Raw genomic sequence first — 23,322 nt, 5'->3', positions numbered from 1 at the left:
GCCCCGCTTCCTGAACCGGATGACATCTTTCAGAGGTGACACCTTCAGGAGAATCATATCTCCTACCTGGAACTCCAAATCTGACCGACACTTGACGATATAGCTCTTCTACCGACTCTGAGTTGTCTGAAGCCTACTCTGAACATGTTGAATCATCTCAGTAGTCTTGAGTACCACCTCGGTACTCCCCATGACTCGTTGACCGACCTATCCCTAACAAATCGGGGTCTTACATTTCCTCCCATAGAGCATCTCAAAAGGAGGTCGATCAATGCTAGCGTGATAGTTGTTGTTATACGAAAATTCCGCTAACGGAAGATACGTATCCCAACTCCCACTAAAATCTAATACGCACGCTCGGAGCATATCCCAAAGAGTCTGAATCGTCCGCTCACTCTGTCCATCGGTCTGCGGGTGAGAGTGTCGGCCACCACATTGGACTTCCTCGGGTGGTACATGATCTCACAATGATAATCATTCACCACATCCAACCAACAACGCTGCCTCATATTCAGGTTCGGCTGATCTATCAAATACCTTAGGCTCTTGTGGTTCATGTAAATAGTACAACGAACCCCATAGAGGTAATTCCGCCAAATGTTGAGGTCGAAAACCACCATTCCCAGCTCCAAATCGTGTGTCGGATAATTCGCTTCATGAGGCTTCAACTGCCTCGAAGCGTAAGCGATCATGAGACCCCGCTGCATTAAATCTGCACCCAAAACCGTGATCGATGCGTAGCAATAAACCGCAAAATCATCAACACCCTCTGGCAGGGTCAGAATCGATGCCTCACACAATCGTTGCCTAAGAGTCTCAAAAGTTGTCTACTACTCAGGCCCCCCAACGAAATGTCACCGGCTTCTTTGTTAGTCGGGTCAATGGAACAAAAATCTTGGAGAAATCCTAGATAAATCTCCGATAGTAACCCACCAAACCAAGAAAACTCCGAATCCAGATGGAGACCTCAGAATCTCCCACTGCATCACGACCTCGACCTTGGTCGGGTCGACGAGAATACCTTTTTGATTGACAAGGTGCCCTAAGAACTGCACCTTACGCAACCAAAACTCGCACTTGGAGAACTTTGCAAAAAGTATCTCCCTCCTCAAATTCAAGTACTCCTCATGTTGCTCCTGCGTCTTGGAATAGACCAAGATATCATCAACAAAGACTATTACAGACCGATCCAACATCGGTCTGCACACGCGGTTCATGAGATCCATGAACGCTTCAGAAGCATTGGTGAGCCCAAATGACATCACCACGAACTCATAATGGCCATAGCGAGTCTGGAAAACTGTCTCCTACACATCTTCGTCCCTGAATCGTATCTGATGATAACTTGATTGCAGATCAATCTTGGAGAACCAAGATGCACCCTGAAGTTGGTCGAAAAGATCATCAATCCTCAGGAGTGGATAACGGTTCTTTACCGTTACTTATTCAACTCTCAGTAGTCAATACACATCCGATAGGATCCGTCCTTTTTCTTCACAGACAAAATTGGGTCTCCTCAAGGCGAACTGCTCGGTCCAATGAATCCCTTGTCTAACAGCTCCTGCAGCTGTGTAGACAACTCATGCATATCGGGAGGAGCCAACTGATACGGTGCTTTGGCCATCGGAGCCGCACCTGGAACCAAATCAATCCTGAACTCCACCTGCCTCTCCGGTGGTACCCTAGGCAAATCCTCCGGGAATACATCTGGATACTCACTCACAATCGGCACATCGGCCATGGTCGCCTTACCCTTATCCCGGGTATTCATGACTTAGGCGACAAAACCCGCACAACCCTGATAAAGGTAGCATTTAGCCCTCACTGGCCCACAATGCGGACTCTCACCTTGAATCACCAACTCTCCCCCACTTGGGGTCCTAACCCGAACCGAATGATGCTCACAGTCAATCACTGCCCCATTAGGGCTCAACCAATCCATGCCCACGATAACCTTGCTCCCACACAAAGGAATGGGAATCAAATCCACTGGATACTGCTTCCTGAACAACTGAAGAGTACAATCCCGATGAACCCTCGCGACCCTGACCGTCCTATCATTGACAATCTCAACATCAAGAGGACGATCCAGCTCCCCAATAACTCCAACAAATCTCTTGCTAAGCGTAAGAGAAACAAAAGATCGGGTAGCCCCCGAATCAAATAATACTAAGGCGGAGATACCGTTCACGAGGAATGATCCTAAAACGAAACACAAAAACATAAGTAACAATTCAATATAAATAAAGAGATAAGGAGAAGATACATACCCGTCACAACGTCAGGAGCTGCACGCACCTCATTTTTCGTCAGCTGGAATGCCATGCTCTTCATGTTGGCGCATCTGCCCGGCCCAAACGACCGTCAATAATCCTCAATGTCGCAGGAGTGGGTGTTGACACCAGTCCCGCCGCAGCTAAACTCAGATAATGGGGCTTCTTGTGGCCCCTCTGATTTCACTGAAAGCAAATCAGATCAGATACCAGAGTGATGGGGGTGGTATCAGTACAATCTCTGCTGATATGACCATTTTTGCCGCACTTGAAGCAGCTAGAACCCACCCCTCTGCACATCCCCTCGCGCGACTTACCATAGCGGCTACGACCCTACTGGCCTCTATGTCTAGAATCAGATTCAGTGGGCCTCCTACCCGACCCCTCAATACTCACAGCAGAATCTAGCTTCCTCTTCCTCTCCATCTCCAAATCCATCTCCCTCTCTCTAGCCCTTGTTATCATGTCTTCCAACGTCTTGCATCTGGATCGACTCACAAACTATCGAATATCGCTCCTCAACATCTCGTGGTACCAGGTCTTCTTCATCTCCTCGTCTGCCACATACCGCGGAACCAAAACTGCCCTGTCCCTGAACATAGCGGTGATCTCAGTCACCCTCTCGGTAGTCTGATGGAGATCCTGAAACTCTTGCGTCAGCTGTTGCACCTCGATCACCGATGCAAACTCGGCTCAAAATCTAGTTGAGAAATCACTCCATGTCATCGAATCAATAATATCACCTCCCACAACATACCCTACCTCCTCCCACCAATCACGAACTCTGTTCTTCAGGAGGCAGATGCTAGTTTAACCTTGTCCCCCTCGGGATGACGACTGGTACGGAAGGCGTTGGCAACATCTGCCAACCACCTGCTGCTCAAAATGGGGTCCCTAGCCCCATGATAGTCTGGCGCTCCACAAGCCCGAAACTCCCTGAAGGTCAGAGATCGCGTCCCAATCAAATCCACAATCTCAGCATGAAAAGCGCCCAATCTCTCATCAAGAATCTCCAGAATACCCTCCTTGATCGAGCCAAAAATTACAGGAGTTTGATCAAGTATATTGCGCGTAATCTCAAACGAGATGAACTCCCTCGTCTGGTCATCAAGTTGCCCGGCTCCAGAACCCAAGCCCGATCCCTCCCCGACATTGGAACTGCCCACTGGCCTTCCTCGCAATACCACCATACTGAAAATAGACCATAAAACTATCAGAATAAGCATCAATGCGTATTGGGGAAATCATAACTACACAAGCTCCCTAGCTTCATTACAACCCTCTTTGAACCGAGTATGGATCCTATGCTTCCAGTAGCACGGGCCCAATATTACCTTCCACATCAATTTGTACTTTCCTTAATAAGTTCCTTCACTCAGCCAAGTTACTCTATAACCAACAAATCCCTCGTAGCTAGGGTTCCCAACACTAAATCTCATCCTAGGTTTTCCTCGGGCAGCCTCCACACCACTATCTGCCATCAGCTGCAGAAGGAACTCATGCTAACCACCTCTAACCAGCTCACGAATACAATTACATATTACAAAAATGAGATAATTCTTTGAATGAGAGGTCTCTCCTTACAACGGTTGGACTCATACAAGAGCTGCACAATTAAGCTAAACCTAACCTTTTGAAATTATTTAGTTTTTCATAACATGTAACTTAGCATATTCTTTTACTAACTAGCTGAGATTAGCAAGAACTCTTAAAAGCACAAAGCAAACAACATTCGGGCATCAAGTAAACAAAACAGAGCATAACCTAATCAGTTCATCCTATCACTGATTGATCAGTACTAGCATGCAAATCTATAAGCTCATACATCAGACATACAAAGGCATCTCTCCTAGATCCTTAGCCCTAATATAGCATGCGATTCATAATTCACAATTCATATATATATATATATATATATATATATATATATATATATATATATATATATATATATATATATATATATATATAAACATCCATGATTATTTTGGGATAACTTACATGAGCTCGAATGATTACACGCACCACACCCTTTTCTCTTTTAGAAATCCTTTTATAAAAATGTTTCCTTTTGAAAATTTCTACCAAGTCCTTAGTTTGAGTTCAGACACACCCGAGAGTGTGCCCGAATCCCTCAAACCAAGGCTTTGATACCAACTTGTAACACCTAAAACAAAATTTTTGGAACCATGTTCTTGGTGTTACAATCACCTTTCACTTTTATTTTTCACAATTTAAAAATAAATATAAATAGTTAAAAAATAACTAATAAACAAAATAATAATAATAATAATATTTCATTAGTTAGAAAGTAAAAATAACAAAATAAAACCAAGAAAACATAATTAAAAATTACATAATAAAATAAATAAAACATTATTAAAAAACTACATCACTCTGAATTGTCGTCATTGTCATCCGAATTCTTGCTCGACTCCTCAACGAACATATCTGAATATTCATCTACTTCGTTGAACAAATCATCGTGTCAATATTTGACCTCGAGCTGCATGTTGGACCTGTAAATATGCTCCACTAAATCCGCATGAAGGGGAGTGATGAATGTCGTGATCATGTACTTCTCTTCTATTTGCCCTATACTCTTGCGTACCAATAGCTACTAGTTCGACATTTGGCAAAACTCCATTCTTGTTATAGTAGAATATCACATTTCCTTCATCTTCTAAAATCATATTATGTAATATGATGCACACATACATTATGTTTTGCAACCTTTTGACTTCATATGATCGTGCCCTAGCTTAGAGTACTTGCCAACTCCTTTTAGGTACACCAAATGTTCGCTAAACGTCATTCCTAGTTCATTTTTGTGCCTGCTTAAACTTTATTCTTTTTTCGTTGTTCGGACATGTGAACGGTTTCACAAAACAAATAAGGTATGATATATCTCATCAGTAAGATAATAACCATGCTTATATGCTACCCTATTTGCTTGAAACGATACATCATGCGAATTTCCAATATAGGTGGCATTGAATATCGACGACAGGTTAAGAACATTGATGTCGTTGTTTGCTGCAACTAGACCAAAGAATGTACGTCATATCCAAAGATCGTGTGACACGATTACTTCTAGAATAATCGTCATCTCTTTATGATCACCTCACATGTATTGACCATGACATGCGTTGGGGTACAATGTACAATACCAGTGCATGCAATCGATGCTACCTAGCATTCACAGGAACCCATGCTTGTTTTCATGTATCGTGTGCAATTCGTGGACATCATTGATCGTCGGATTGCGCAAATACCATTTGCCATAAACCAAAATAACATCTTTCACGAACTTGTACACGCTTTCGAGTGGTATGCTTGGATATCCTTAAATACTCATCACATTTGGCTACTCCCATTTCGTATGCTAAATGACGAATTGGGATGTGCATTTTTGAATTGGAGAAAAACATGTTCTACTTCTCGCATCTCACTTCAACTGAAAATATTAAAATTTGTCCTCCAAGTCGCCAACAATACGTAAAAATAATTTTTTCCTCATCCAAAACCACCAATAAAACTTTTCAGCGTATACAACGTCATCTGCAAAATAACATTCAATGAGACGATTGTTACTGGCTTCACTATTTCTCTTCAGCAGAGATTTCTCATTCGAAAACATGAATGTTGAGCTTGTCGGTTTTGGAAATACGCGACTATTTTGCCATGATGAAACCGGTAAACATTGCTTCTTCTGGCGTTATCGAATCTGACGAACTAGATGACGATGACGACATTATGGTTGAATATGATTTTAAGAGAAAATATAAAAATTAGTGTGGATTTGTTTGGTATTAACAGAACTAGATGCGATGACGACATTTTCTCTCTCTCTCTCTCTCTCTCTCTCTCTCTCTCTATATATATATATATATATATATATATATATATATATATATATATATATATATATATATATATATTAGCCATTTGAAAAAAAAATTGCAACGGCCAATGAAGATAAGAGAGAATGAGCGGGGAAGAGAACACGCACTCCAAATCTTTCACCACAAACTGTACCCACACTGTGGTGTTCATATATGTGGTTCAACAAATCGCTATATGTGAGAATGCCCACATCGTCCGACCTTAATGCTAACATTTTCTAATTTCCAACTTAACTTATGAAGGTATTTTCTTAACATTAAGCAAAAAAATAGACATCCTTATATATCTTTCCATATTAAGTCGTCTATTCATTGAGTCTATTAAGTCAAAAAAAAACACCACCATCTTATTTTTACTAAATATAATTAAAAATATGATTAGTTTAATTAATTTATCTTAAACATTATGCCGATCAATTGTGTTTAGAAAAAAAAAAGTTCAAGCTTGGAAAATGTTCATTTGATGTGTAATATGGAGTGACGAGCATGGACCAAGTTGTTAGTAATTTGTGTATTTGATTAAAACAGGATAAGAATAACAATTGTCTTTATTTCATTTTATTCTTAATGTAATGGTTTATATGTTATAAAACTAATTGCGAGACCCATGTATTACATGGGTTAATTTAAAAAAAAAGTTGAATATAAAGGTTAAAATATTTGAGAACTTTAAATTTATAAAAAAATAAAAAAATAATAATTTAATATAATTGAAATGTTTTTATCTTTTAAATTTAAACAAATAATTTAAATAAATAAACAAACAAAACTAATGAGCTTTAATTTGAAATTTTGAAATTAAAAAGTAAGTTCATTAATGAAATTGATATCTATTAATTACTATATTTATTACAATTATTATATTAAAATATTATGTTAAATTTAATAAAATAAAAAAACTCATGTGGAAAAAATTAATTCAAAATAATCACATTTGGCAAATTGAATAAAAACGTGACATGTGATAAAAAAAACATTCATTTATTAGATGCAATTATTTATATATATTTTTAAAATAAAGTAATTAAATTATGAATAATAGCAAATAATAATGTATTTTTTATTTATCTTACTTAGGTTAATATTTTTTCTTCCATACATGTCTACTCATTATAATTTTAGAAAACTTACAATCTAAGTTATTTGGTTAAAACTATTTGATTTTACTGAGTAATCTCATCAACATTTCTAAGTAATCTCATCAACATTTATAATACAACAATACCAAACCTTTTGAAAAGTGTATTAGTTACAATCATCACTACATATTGATACCTAATATACTTTACAAATAATTTCGTATTTTGGACTTCAACTAAATTGTTGATAAAATAACTGAAAAAACAATCTACTATAATTCACCGAAATGAAACATTACGAAAGAACAATAACTATATGTATAATAAAAATCAAATAACAATTTAACTGAGGCAAATAAAAATATATTAATATATTATGACTTTTTTTAAGATAATGAAAAAAAATCAGATATTTATTCTTTATATTCAAACCTGGAATAAAAATAGAAACATAGAGTAGTAGTTGTAGGTCTTGAATAAACTTTATCTACTTTTTATTGTATATACCATAATATAAAATTATCAAAAAATCTAATCTAAGAAACTAGAAAAATGCCTAAAAAGGTTCCACTTTGTTTTATATGCAAAGTACAAACTCGTATGCTCCCCTCATGATTCCCATACTCATGATAAGCATCTAATAATATTTCTCAAATAATCATTCACAAAGCAGCTTTGAAGTTTCATTATATTCTTTTATATGTATCATGTTAAATTTCATTTTATTTATCTCGCATAAAAGAAACATCTAATATAGTATTTTATATCAATTTTAATAAGTCTTAAAAGTGAATTGAATAAATATTTATATCTCGTTATTATGAAAATATTTTTATCTTGTTATTATGAAAGAAACTACTATATGTATCTTGCGTAATAGGATTATGTATCTTGTATATGCAATGCCATTTTTTTTCAACTTTACAACGTTAGGCTTCGGAGTGGGTGTGACATGAGTATGTATTAGATAATCACGAGTAATTCAAATAATTTTGTATTTTATCTTTCTCCATATTATTAGGAGATTACTCTTTTGTAGTTTGTAACTATTATTTATTACAAATAGATACCAAACGCACAATATTAAGTGTGGTAAATTCGTTTTAATTCTATATGGTATCAGCCTAATCTTTTCCTCCATCCAACCGTTCATTTCTCAAAACTAAAAACCACTCTATTTTCCAGGTACCTCTCCATTATGTGTCTTCCTCATCCAATGACACCAAGGGCGGAGCAAAAACCTTTTATATATATATATATATATATATATATATATATATATATATATATATATATATATATATATATATATATATATATATATATATATATATAAAGGTTCAGATTCATTTGAGACTATTCTAATTTTATGAGACCGTAAAATCAAATCTAAAAATAATTTTAAAATGCAAAATAAATGGAAAAATCCAAAAATTATTTTTTTAAATATTATTTTCGGAACTTGAATTAACTAAAAAAAATAAAAAATAAAAAAATCCTGTTTATTTTGAAAAATACGTGAAATATTCTAATAGAATATTACACTGTACATATTCTAAAAAATAATTTTAAAATGCAAAATAAATGGAAAAATCTAAATATTCTTTTTTTAAATATTATTTTCAGAACTTGAATTAACTAAAAAAAATCCCGTTTTTTTTTAAAATACGTGAAATATTCTAATAAAATATTACACTGTAAATATTCTAAAAAATAATTTTAAAATGCAAAATAAATGGAAAAATCCAAAATTTTTTTTTTTAAATATTATTTTTGGAATTTGAATTAACTAAAAAAATGCGTCTCACGTTCTCACAAAATTAGGCCGTTTCACATGAACCTAACCCTATATATATATATATATATATATATATATATATATATATATATATATATATATATATATATATATATATATATAGAGAGAGAGAGAGAGAGAGAGAGAGAGAGAGCTAGGTTCAAATGTTTCTAGCAACTATTGTGTGCCTAAATGCACCAATGAGAATTGAAGAAATAATAAATAATTAAATAAATCATTTAAGGGTATTTTGGACCTTTTGTACTTTTAATTAAGGAAATCATTTAATTGAAATCCTACAATTAAGGAAATAAAATAAATATATTTGACCTAATCATTTAATTGAAATTCTGTCAACCATTGCCCTACCACATCTCGTGTCGTCGCCTCCCTCCAGATCCACTGCATCGCATTCGTCCACCACCGAGCACTCCACTGCCACCCCTCTATTTCAATGGAAAATCACCGCCAACACCCTCCATTACTACTCTGATGCCGCTTTGAGAAGTCTTCCACCTCCCTTGACTTCGTCCAGCAGCAGGAGGCTGCTGGCCTCCACCGTTATCATTAAATGCCCCACCACCACCGTCAAAATTAGGTCATTTTGGTCTCGAGCCTCCATTGATTTCAAGTCTATATCATTAATGTAGGGCTTAATCGCTCAAGCCTCGATCAATTTCAATTTAAGTAAACATCGTTCTGTTTTAACTTACGTGTTTGGTGTTAACATCTGTGTATATTTTTAAGTTTTCACTTTGGTAATCTTCCTATACTTTGATGCAATTGTTTTCTTATTTAGATAGACATTTAGTGTTTATTGTTGTAATTTTGACTAAAGTTGTTATCAAAAACTGAAATTTCAAGGTTAATATTTCTTTTGTATGCTGTTAAGTTTAATTTAGTTGATTTATCAGCTTTAAAGAAGGCAAGAACTAGATCGATTGCTTTGATTTCAAGATGAGTTCAACACATTCTTCCAGAATTGGTTTGATTCTCTCACAAGTCGTTTGTCAAATTCGTCTTTAATCTATCAGGTTCGATTCTCCCTTGGGTTGATTTCTCTTTTGTCTTTGATTGAAATTAATTGGATTTCAGCTTCATTTGAGTTATATTTCAACAAGTTTTATGTTTAATTGGTTTGAAAGTATGAAACATTGAATTAAGTTTGGTCTTCGGTATGTTTTTACTGTTTCTGGTCATGTTATTTGGTGTAAAAATAAACCATTTGTTAATTGTTAGTAAGAATTTCAATTGGAATTCAGATACTTGTGTAAATGAATTTCAATGTTTGCCACATTCTAACATTCTATTAGAAATGTTAATTGTTTATATGCATTATGATAGAATTTTGGTTAATTGTTTATATGTATTTTGATAGAATTTCAATGTCTGCGACATTCTATTAGAATGGTTGTATTGTGTACTTAAGAATTTATAGTATGTTTTTTAGTTACAACTTCAATGAATCATTCTTGTAGAATGTCTTTTAGAATGATGTTAGTAACAATCATCAATTTGATGCCTATTATTCGCAAAAGAATTTTTAAAAAAATGTTATTTAAGTGCATTTTGTAATGTTTTCTGTCAGAATTTATTTATATAAGTGTATTCTGTTAGAATGTCTTTAAGAATGTTTGTTAACTAGTATATTTGTTTAACGGGTAATACTAACGAGTAATGTATCTTATTATTTCAGAATTGCATAGAGAAGGAATTCAATATTGATTATACAAGAAAAATATTTGGAATTGAGCTCAACAACAAGTATATATGCGAAGATCAAGTGGATTATACGGACCACTGAAGAAGATCAAGTGTATTTGTTCAATAATTGTATATTCAAGAATGCTATTTTTTAAGAATTTTATTCATTTTTGATGATATTCTTTTAGAATATGTATAACTATATTAAAATGTATAAGGATATTAGTTTGTAAGAATATGAATGAATTTGTTTTTTATTTCAGATGTGCGTTAAGAATAAAATCATAGACCCAACTTGGATGTATATGAATAATATCTAGAATTCTCAAATCAAATATCTGCATTGGACATATATTCTACAAGAATAAAATCGAAAATATATTTACTAGTTTATGGTTGTCACTCTGTCATTCTAACAAAATAATATTATATTAGAATAAAATTCTGAAAGAGCATCATTCTAACAAAAAATATTCTGACAGAATAAAATCGGTAAAAAATTGAAATTGAATTAATCAAAAAATTCAGATTTTTTTAAATTAGGATAATTAATCATCCCTAAAAATCCGAAAATTTTCTTTTATAAATGTAGTTAATTGTCCAAAATACCTTTTTGCTTAAAATTGTGTGATTATATGCTACATGTTACCCCATTGTAATATCATACACTCTCAAATCATGTCCATTGATTAATTTCATCCATTGGTCCAGATCTGTACATTCTTAAAAACAAAATAACCTAAGCCTATATATATATATATATATATATATATATATATATATATAATAATAATAATAATAATAATAATAATAATAATAATAATAATAAAAACAATAAATCTAAATAATAAAAACTAAAAACTAAATTAAATTAGCTAAAAATGGTATTATATAAATTTATAAATATTGAGGTGTGAAATATGTAAATTTTGAAAACTTACTTATATTAAAAGAATTTAACTTCCAAATATAAGGGGCCAAACTGTAACTTTAGAAATGAATTAAAAAAACAAAGAAATTATAATGCACTAGGATCGAACACTTAACGTATGATCAAAGATATAGTACCTTGCCGCTGAACTACATGTGTTTATTGAGTAACTTACACCCAAATAGTATCATATTTCTATATGCAAAAAAAATTGAAAATTTGAGGTTGGGCCTGGGCCTACCCTGGTCCTAAGGTGGCTCCGTCGATTAATAACACCTTTACTATGAACACTCTCATGCACATGATTCCCATTAAATTGTGCTCTACCAATTATCTCCTAAGGAAGAATCAAATGCTTCCCTTATTTTCTTATTTGAAATTCATGCCTCATATTGATGGTACTGCTTCCCTCCCTCCTGATACCATCCTCGTTGAAGATAAGCTTGTTCCAGATCCTGCTTTCTTAACATGGAACGATCTTGATCAGGAAGTTGTTAAACTTCTTAATTCTTCTCTCACAAAAGAAGTGGTTTCAGGAGTTCATATTCTTCCCACCGCCAGGTAGATTTGGATTGCCCTTAAAACTGCCTATAACAGCTCCTCTGTTGAACGTATTTATTCATTCTATGACTCACTAAGGCAAATGTCAAAAGGCATGCTATCTGTCTCAGACTATGGTCGTAAATTCAAGGGTATTTGTGATCAACTCTCAGCTATTGGACAACCTATTGAAGAGATGGACAAACTCTATTGATTCCTCTGTGGTTTGGAGCCTCCTTCGAAACTTTCTCCACTCCCATACGGACTTCAAAACCCTCGCATCTATTTAGATATTTGTTATCTCAAGCTGAGAGTCATGGGATGTTCTTACAATATCTTCATGGCTCTCCTACTCCTCCTGTTGCATTTATATCTCAACAAACCTAATCAACCAACAATAGGGGTCACCAACAAAATTTTCGTGGTGGTGGTAGAGGCACCAGGAATGACGACAGAGCGTGGTGGGCATCGGCCTCCTCATTCTCAGTTATGTCGAACTAATGACCGTTATGCTTCATCTTGCCCTAATCTTCATACATACACATCTAATACCTCAACTTCTTATGTAAACTTGGCACAAGCCTTCCATTATAAATGCCATGTTACATAGCGAAATCCGGATCGGTATGTTGATTCCGGATCAATTACACATATGAGTCATTCTCAAGAAAATGCCACTCACTTGGATCATTACTCAAGAGTAATATGTCTGTAACCTTTGGTAATGGAGAAAAACTACTCATTTTTCATATGGGTCATTCGTTAGTTTCAAATAAACTATTATTGAGTGATGTGCTTGTCATTCCAATTTTATCTAAAAATATTATGTCCACTAGTAAACTCACCTTGGATTACCCGGTTGATGTTCTTTTCTCTCAACTACTTTTAAAAATTCAGGATAGGGAAAGCAAGCAAGTTATAGCTCAAGGTCTATGTGAAGATGGATTATATGTTCTAAGAGATGGTCCAAAAATGGATTAAAACAAAAATGCTCAAGCGGAAAATCACTTAACAATTAAGATTGGGCACATGCAACCTAATTAGGATCTATATCTTTCACATTAAGGCAACATACTTTGAATTAACAAAACTAGCATAAACCATATCAATTTTGAAAAAGAGAAACTAGGGTTATTATGACATCCTCATTTTTAAGACCATTTTAAAACTTTTTATTTATGCTTATTTAGAACATAGTTTATTTATGAAAGCGGAATTTGGTCCTGTAAAATTATTTATGTATAAATGTTATTCATTGATTTATAAAAGTTTGGGATGTCATAACTATTACAAAACATAAGCATAGATAGGTCTTACAATATCTTAGACTATCAATCTACATCTCTTTGAAACTCTCATCATTCATGTACCTTTGTACTTCTACCTATGATACAAAAAGCTGAGTGAGTCGGGTTGGAAAACCTGGTGAGTACATAGGGTTTTCAACCCACAACAATATAGTTAATATGTTTAATTATCAAACAATTAAACCAATTACTCATCCCCGTTTTCTTCTATATTTATTCTAAGACATTCTCCTAAGATTCATCACCTACATCACCATTTCTTATATAATCATCACCTATCTTCGTATCTTATATTTTTATCGCTAAGGGCTTCTCATAGTGTTCATCGCCTATCATCACAGTTTATATTTTTCATCATTAAGGGCTTCTCTTATGGGTCATCACATATTATCGTATTGACAGTGTCGTTTCAGGGATTTCTCTACAATACATGTCAATAGAATACACCGCATAAACATACGACTCATACATTGCCTGAACTCGTAATTCATCACCTATAAGTTGCGAACGTCCCGGTGTCCCACCGGATTGCTAAATTTAGTATGTGTTGTCATCTATACTCTGGTAGATGACTAAATCACAATCATTGTAAACATCGCTAGTAAGGGTCAGGACATCTCCTAATCATTTTTCATCTCTCATCTCCCATCTCTCATCACCCAACATTACCCGATATATATATATATATATATATATATATATATATATATATATATATATATATATATAATAAGAAAATACTTATATAATTAAATCGAGTAAAATCATGTCATATCGGTTCATCCAACACATATTGCAGATAATAGGCAAATATAACATTTAATTATCTAAATGCTTCGTATCCATGTGTAAGATGAAAGTAACTATGCACTCACTTGATAAGAGTGGATGCCTAGGAGTTTGTGCAGAACTTCGCCTTGGTACTTTATCTTTTCGGTTAATGTGGCCTAGATACGAATATCACTAAGACTTAGTCTTATATTCCTGACGACTAATGAAAGTCTGGATTCCTCACTAATACCAATATTTACATCAAGATCTATCAAGTAAGGATTATCCATGTAGGACAGTTGGGAGGCAGGACTATTTTGGCATATAGCCTTTTTGAAATCCAACAGCCAAGGCAACATGACCATTCGAGACACCTCTCTTGTAAGTGGATCAAGCAACATTATAACTGGAATTATTGATAAATCTTATTTATAGGTTCATAATATCGATTATGACAATAAATATAAGTTACACTAAAAGTGATGTAAATGTAGCTTGACTTACAAAGATTTTCCTGAAAAAAAGTCCAGAAATTGCACTGACAGAACTCATGCCTGCTACCTACTAGATGTCGGGTACTCATGGGCCTCAAAGCTTCGTTAGAAATTTGAAAACTAAATAAATTTTGGGCTAAAATAAAGAGGAACTCAAGAGAGATTGTTAGGAATATTTGGGAAATTAAATGAAGGTTGAAAGGTATTTATAGGGCATTTTTGGGAAGCGTGTTGCGCGTGGATAGGGTGCACGTTGCGCCCTGTCATGGTCGGTACTCTTCCTCTCAGAAACGGACAATGGTGCAACGTGGCAAAACGAGTAGGCGGGGGGCAGAACTTCAAAATTCATATCTCGGTCATACGAACTCTGTTTTTGATGTTCTTTATATCCACGCGTAAGTATTTTCGAGTACTATAACTTTCACTTAGATCTCATCGGCTAATTCTTAGTCGATATTAAATTTATTAGTCTACATAGATTACACTGTTAACGGCCATGTAAAATTCATAACTTTTACATATAAACTCCATTTTTGACTGTCTTTATATCGTTAGACTCCTTATTACGAGATATTCAATCCTCGTTTAGATTGTTTCGGCTAAAAAATTGACCAACCTAAAATTCAATTTCTGTGTTAGCATAGTTGCGATTAAATGTTGAAAAATCATAACTTATTAATATGAAGTCATATTTGGAAGATCTCAATATGCATGAGTTTGATTTTATGATTACTATGAATTTATTTTAAATTAATTAAGGTAATAATCAACTTATCTCTGATTCATTATTTACAACACGCATAGTCGTGCCTGTTTAATCATGAAATTTCGAAGAAACATAACTTCTTCATACGATCTTGGATTTCAGCGTTCTTTATATGTACGTAATCCTTGCCACATATACTTTAAGTTTGGTTAAGATTATTTATCCTAAAGTGTTGGGTGACAACAAAACAAGTTAAGCACTTCAGACAAATATCAAAACACAAACTACGATAAACTCACAAAACTTCTAAAAAACGTAAATCAAAAGAACATGATATTTACGTGGTCTGGTCAATGTGACCTACGTCCACAGGTGAACGAGAGAAAGAGTGGATTTTATTAACTTTGTGGAACAATTACAAGCATCAAAAATTGTATCTCACTTTTAGCTTTCACATAAATCTAGCAAATTACAATGATGGGAGTATGAGCCTATTTATACCTGAGGGATCAAACCTAAAACCCTAATGGGCCAAGCCCATTGGCCCATAGGTCCATGAATGGTGAGAACAAATCATATTCCTCCACGCAACATCTTCTGGAACATTCTTCCATCTTGAGCATCATAGAGGACTTCATAACATACGTGGCTCATCAAGGACCAAGATGGTCCATCTTGTGTCATCATGGCGCAACATGAATATGGATGGCCCAAGAGGCATCAAGTGTGGCACAAGAGCGTCTAGGTTTCAAAAATATCACCATCTTGGTGCAATAATAAAATTCATGGCACAAAAAGTCTATGCTTGGCACAACAACGTACTTCATGGCGCAAGAGGGAGTATCTTGGCGTAAGAAGGACTGCCCTTGGCACAAAAACATCCTTCTTGGCACAAGTCTTCAGCAGATGGTGCAACAAGGTCCCCTTGTTGCTCCATATAACTCCCAATTTCTCCAAACCTCTTCCAGGTGCTCCAAACCCCCTTCTGTACGATCCGTTCCTTTGTCACTTGATCCATTCCTTTCTCAAATGATCCGTTCCTTTGCCACATGCTCCATGAACCTCAATTGCTCCATTATGATCTAAGTGCTCCATGTTGGACACGACTTCATACCCCAACAATCTCCCACTTGAAGGCTTGAACAACTTCATATGCTATTCAAATTTCACTATTCCTCAAAGTAATCTCTCTCTCTCTCTCTCTCTCTGCCAAGACCTTCTCTTCAAACTTTTGAAAGGCCAGTTGAAGCCATGAAAAGCTTCAACTTCTCATTGGTAACCACCTTGGTGAATATATCAGTTGGATTCTTCGTTCCAAGGACTTTCTTTAAGTTTAGAGTTCCTTCATTAATTAACTCTCGAATGAAATGGTAAATCATCTGAATGTGTTTTGTTCTACTATGAAACATTGGATTCTTTGTTAAATGAACTGCACTTTGGTTGTCATAATGCAGTACACAATCCTCCTGCAGCATTCCAAGTTATGACAAGAAACTCTTCAAACATATGAGCTCTTTGGTAGCTTCTACAATTATCATGTATTCTGCTTCTGTGGTTGAAAGAGCAACACTCTTTTGTAACCTTGACATCTAGCTGATTGTTGTACCACCAATTGTGAACACATAACCCATTGTGCTCTTTCCTGAATCTGCACATCTACCCAAGTCTACATCACCAAACCCTTCTAAAACTACTTATTTTCTTATGAAACATAAGGAACACTCAGTTGTTCCTTTTAAGTAGCATAGCAAACATTTCACTCCTTCCTAATATTTTCTTCCTGGTTTTGACATGAATCTGCTCACAACTCCCACTACATGAGCAATGTTTGGTTTGGTGCAAACCATTGCATACATTAAACTACCAACTGTAGATGCATACGGAACTTTATCCATGTATTCTCTACCTTCTTCCATTTTTAGGGATATCTTCTTGGTAATTCTCAACTGAATCCCCAAAGGAGTACTTTTGGTTTTCGCATATGTCATGCTGAAATTTTCTTAAGGTTTCTTGATGTACTTGGCTTGTGAAAGTTTTAGTGTATTGATAACTCTGTCACTGGCTATGCTCATGCCCAATATTTGTTTAGCAGCCCCTAAGTTCTTCATCTCGAACTCGCTGGCTAGCTGCTTCTTTAGCTTGTTGATATCCTGCATGTCAGATCCAACAATCAACATGCCATCAACATATAACAATTGGATAATATAAGAGGACTTGAATTTCTTTAAATAATAGCAGTGATCCATCTCACATCTGTTGTACTCATTCCTCTGCATGAAGCTATCAAACTTCAAGTACCACTGCCTTGGAACCTGCTTCAAACCATACAAACTTTTATTTAGTTTGCACACCAGATTTTCCTTGCAAACTGTGGGAAAACCTTCTGGTTGTGCCATGTAGATGTCTTCTTCAAGTTCGCCATGGAGAAAAGCTGTTTTCACATCTTGTTGCTCTAGATGAAGATGTTCAGAGGCCACAATTCCCAAAACCATTCTGATTGTAGTCATCTTCACAACTGGAGAAAAGATCTCATTATAATCAACCTCCTATTCTTCTGGAAACCCTTGACTATTAATCTTGCCTTATATCTCTTGGTGCCATCAATCTTATCCTTAACCCAAAACACCCACTTGTTTTGCAGTGCTTTCTTCCTTGTTGGGAGCTTGACCAAGGACCAAGTGTGATTCTTTTCAAGTGAGATTAATTCTTCTTCCATTGCCTTTTTCCATTGTATAGATTTTCTCATCCTCAATGCTTCTGGATACGACTCAGGTTCGCCATTCTCTGTCAGCAACAAGAAGTTTACTGAAGGAGAATACCTAACTGGAGGCCTTCATACTCTAGTGGATCTACAAATGGTAGGAGTTTTAGTTTCTACACCTTCATTCTCTGAACTACTATCATCTATACTCCTACTATCTCTTGTTTCATCAGAGCTCCCACTGCTTCCTGAACTTTCACCTATCTCTGGAGTACTGGCAGGTTTTATAATGTCATATTCTGAAGTTTCTTTTAATTCTACTTGTTCTTCCTTTTTTGGTTGTTTGTTACTGCTTGAGCCCTTAGCAAGCTCATCATTGTATAGCGCATTCTCATTGAAAACCACATCTCAACTTCTGATAACTTTTTGTCCTCGTTATCCCAGAAGCGGTAACCCATGTCGTCCAACCCATAGCCTATAAAGGTTCATTTCCTTGACTTTTCCTCTAGATTGTCTCTCTCAGCGTCTTTGACTTTTACATACGAGACACAACTGAAGACCTTCATGTGTTTGAATGAAACCTCATGACTTTGCCGTTTTTCCTTTGGAATCTTGAACCCAATGGGAACTGAGGGTACTCTATTGATCAGGCATGCAACCGTGTTGTCCACATCTGCCCAAAACATCTTGGGCAAACCTGCATGTAGTCTCATGCTCTTTGCCCTTTCATTCAATGTTCTGTTCATCCTCTCAGCTACTCCATTATGCTGATGTGTTTTTGGAATGGTCTTTTGCATCTAGATTCCATGTTCAACATAGAAATCAACAAATTCTTTGGTACTGTATTCGCCCCTATTATCGGATCTGAAAAAGTTGATTTTCAAGTTAGTTTCATTTTCCACCATCTCTTTCCATTTCTTGAAAGCGCTAAAAACTTCAGACTTCTGCTTCAAGAAATAGACCCAAACTTTCCTAGTGCAGTCATTTATGAAAGTAACATAATACTAGAATCCTCCTACTGAAGTGGGACCATAAACATCTGAATGAAGAAGCTCAAATTTCCCTGTCTTGGGTGGATGTCCTATCTTCGTGAAAGTGACTATCTTCTATTTTCCAAGAACACATGGCTAACAGAAATCCACTGTCACGCTCTTTAGATATGGAATTCTCCATTTGGAGGCAAGTATGTTCATTCCTTTTTCACTCATATGTCCAAGTCTTTGGAGCCATAGAGTAGATGCTCCAACTTCTTCAACCTCACGTGCCTCATCATCAGAAACGTCCACCATGTAAATTATACCCCACTTCTGACCTCTGGCAACCACCAAGTTTCCCTTTGTCAAGTTGCCCCACTGATATGGTGACCTTCATCATCAAGTTGCCCCACTGATATCAACATTATTTTCAAGTATGGAATGAACTTGAAATTCTTCAAAGTCCACTTCGTACCCAAGGTAGTCTTGAGGACCACATCCCCAACACTTGTAATACCAAGGCTCTTGTTGTATGCAAGTCTGACCTTCCATTAGTACTGCCTAAAATTCTACATTACATCTTTGAAATGACTAGCATGGGATGACGCACCAGAATCCATGATCCAAGATTCAATTGAGTTTTCAACTACACATATAAGAGAATCTCCTTCATATTATGATGCAATGTTCATATCATTCTTGCCTTTTTCTGCAAGAGGCTTCAGACATTGATTCCTGAAATGATCCTTATCTTTGCAGTTCCAACAGGCGATGTCCTTCCTATTTTTCGATACACCTCTCTTTCTCGACTTTGATCTTCCTCTACCCTCACTCCCTCTGCTGGACTTCATTCCTCTTTCCACAGTACTAAGAAGAATATTATAGGATTCTCCAGCACTTCATCTGCGCACATCCTCGCCAAGGATTAAGTCGTGTATGACTTCGAATGTCAGTTTAGCACCTCCAGCTGAGCTGCTGACTGCTATCACTGTTCTAGACTAACTTTCGGGTAACGATTATAATAGTAGCAATTCTTGGACTTTGTCTTCAAATTTAATCTCAAACGATTTCAACCTTGACAAGATTGAATTAAATTCATTGACATGATCACTCACTGAGCCACCATCCTTTATCGTTAGATTTACCAAATATCGAATCAAGTGAACCTTATTTGTTGCTGAAGGTTTCTCGTACAAGTTAGATAGTGCTTTGATCAACCAATAAGTTGTCTTCTCATTGACAATGTTGTAAGAAACATTCTTTGCCAATGATAAATGCACCATACCAAGTGCCTGCCGATTTAACAACTCCCAATCCTCCTGCTTTATAAGGAACTACTTATGTTCATACAAATATTCATGTAAATTCTTCTGGTAGAGGTAGTCTTTAATCTGCATCTTTCAGAAACAAAAATATTTACCATTAAACTTGTCGATCTTAACTCTCCCGTCTTCAGCCATAGCTCTGATATTAGTTTGTTGGCTGACAACAAAACAAGTTAAGCACTTCAGACAAATATCAAAACACAAACTTCGGTAAACTCACAAAACTTCTAATAAATGTAAATCAAAAAACACGATATTTAACGTGGTTCGATCCAGGTGACCTACGTCCATGAGCGAACGGGAGAGGGAGAGAGAGAGAGAGAGAGAGAGAGAGAAAGAAAGAGAGTTTTATTAACTTTTTGGAACTATTACAAGCACTCAAAATTGTATCTTACTTTTAGCTCTCACATAAATCTAGCAATTTACATTGATGGGGGTATGAGCCTATTTATACTCGAGGGATCAAACCTAAAACCTTAATAGGACAAGCCCATTGGCCCATAGGCCCATGAATGGTAACAACCAATCTTATTCCTCCATGCATCATCTGCTGGAACATTCTTCCCTCTTGAACATTATAGAGGACTTCATAGCATATTTGCCTCATCAAGAACCAAGATGGTCCATCTTGCAACATCATGGCGCAACAGGAATATGGATGGCGCAAAAGGCATCAAGTGTGGCACAAGAGCATCTAGGTTGGAGCAATATCACCATCTTAGCGCAAAAATAACATGCATGGCACAACAAGGCAATGCTTGGCGCAACAACATACTCCATGGCGCAACAGGAGTACCACATGGCATAAGAGGGATACCCCATGGTGCAAGAGGGGGTATTTTGGTGCAAGAAGGACTGCCCTTGGTGCAACAACATCCTTCTTGGCCCATGTCCCCAGAATATGGTGCAACAAGGTCCCCTTGTTGCTCCATATCACTCCTTATTGCACCGAACCTCTTCCAGGTGCTCTAAACCCCCTCCTGTATGATCTGTTCCTTTGGCACTTGATCCATTCCTTTGTCAGATGATCCATTATTTTCTCAGATGATATGTTCCTTTATCACATGCTCCATGAACCCCAAGTGCTCCATTGTGATCTAAGTGCTCCATGTTGGACAAGACTTCATACCCCAACATAAAGAATCTTTTATCAAAAAGTCATTTTTAACGCTTAATATATCTTAATTGACTAGCTCGAATCGGTTGGTGTTAGAGTTATATATCTCTAACTTGTTATAGCAAACAAGTTTACTTGATTCCTTCCTTTGTTTACTTAAGAAGCTAGCACCAAAAGTTTAGTGCCTCTAATGGTTTGTACCAAAACCCTAGAAACAAGAACACAATAGGAGAGAGGAAAGTAAGATCAGATTTTTGGCTATCCTTTTGTTATATGGTATGGACGAAATAGGCACCCAAGGGGTCCTATTTATACTTGATAGGATAACCCTAGAAACCCTAATGCTGAATAAAATAATACTATTTTAATTTCAGGTGGTTATCTAGTTTCCTTATCTCCAGAAGGAATAAGGCATCTCCTAAAATCACCCATCCTAGATGGAAGATTCTGGAATTCCTTCTTGTTCAACTATTGAACAATTACATCCCGGTCCTTGCACTTTTAACTAAACCAATTAATCCGAAAATTAATTCCAATTAATTCTTAATTGAACAATACTATTTCAAATTAATATATTAATCATATAATATATTAACGAAACATTTATTGCTATTTATTAATCATATAATGAATAAACAAATCAACCTCTCTTTGTAAATGTCATTCCTTTTAGTTACTAGTTCTGAGGGCAACCCAAAAAGGATTTTGCTTCTAATTACAAGTCATACCAATTTAGTTATGATCTTAGACACCTTAATCCAATAGTCTCTTACTTGGATAAGTCTATAGCTACAATTTCTAGTATAACCTTGAACTAAACAGCAAAATGTGTTTCTCAAACCACTGGCAAACTCTGGTTTAAATCAAACGTTGGCGCTAAGATAAGTGATCAGTTATCCATTCGTTCTACAAAATATCGTATGGACACGAGCAATGGAATCCAATCAATATCATTGTCCAAGATTTTGTTTCCTGATTTCTTGATTTGTGATGACGTCATTAGACTACCAATTGAACACATCAATTCAGTCCTGGTTGGGCCCAACACTAAAATGTCAACACGAAATCACCAAGGGGCCCAAAAATATCGCTTTTCCCGTTAGGGAAAACGGAACAAATAAACTTTGACTTATACAATTGTATCCTTTACTTACCAAATTATACATGACGCTACATTTTATACCATCATGTTACAGACGCATTTACGCAATACCGATGCACAACCGATTTGTGAATTACAACTTTATATATCTCAATCTAAAGGATAGAATATATTATCGTCTTAGAAATACTTGTGACTGAATCCATGAAGTAATTTGTAAGCGTGGGTTTATCCAATACTTAAAATCTCCATTTTCAAATTACTCATGAATACTGTAGCAATCTTATTACAATGTCTAATCTCTATAAACAATCTACAAACGATTCATGGCAATCTTAAATCACTAATAACTTCTAGAAGTATGAGTAACCATGGAGTTTCGTATAATCAAATTACCGAGGAAGTTAAACATGCAAAATGAAACACAAGAATAACATTTGAAGAAGGAAATATGATACTCATAAATAATTCTCATTTATTCATTCACCAAAATCAATTACATCTATTTTGTTACATAGTTTCAACCTATCAACTAACCTTGCTTAGAGCCTTCGTTAAAGGATATGCAAGATTGTCTTATAACGATACTCGCTTC

The sequence above is a fragment of the Lactuca serriola genome, chromosome 2 (assembly GCF_051521515.1).
Source record: "Lactuca serriola cultivar US96UC23 chromosome 2, Lser_US96UC23_V15, whole genome shotgun sequence".
In the NCBI taxonomy this organism is placed as follows: Eukaryota; Viridiplantae; Streptophyta; class Magnoliopsida; order Asterales; family Asteraceae; genus Lactuca; species Lactuca serriola.
This window is presented reverse-complemented; position numbering follows the sequence as displayed.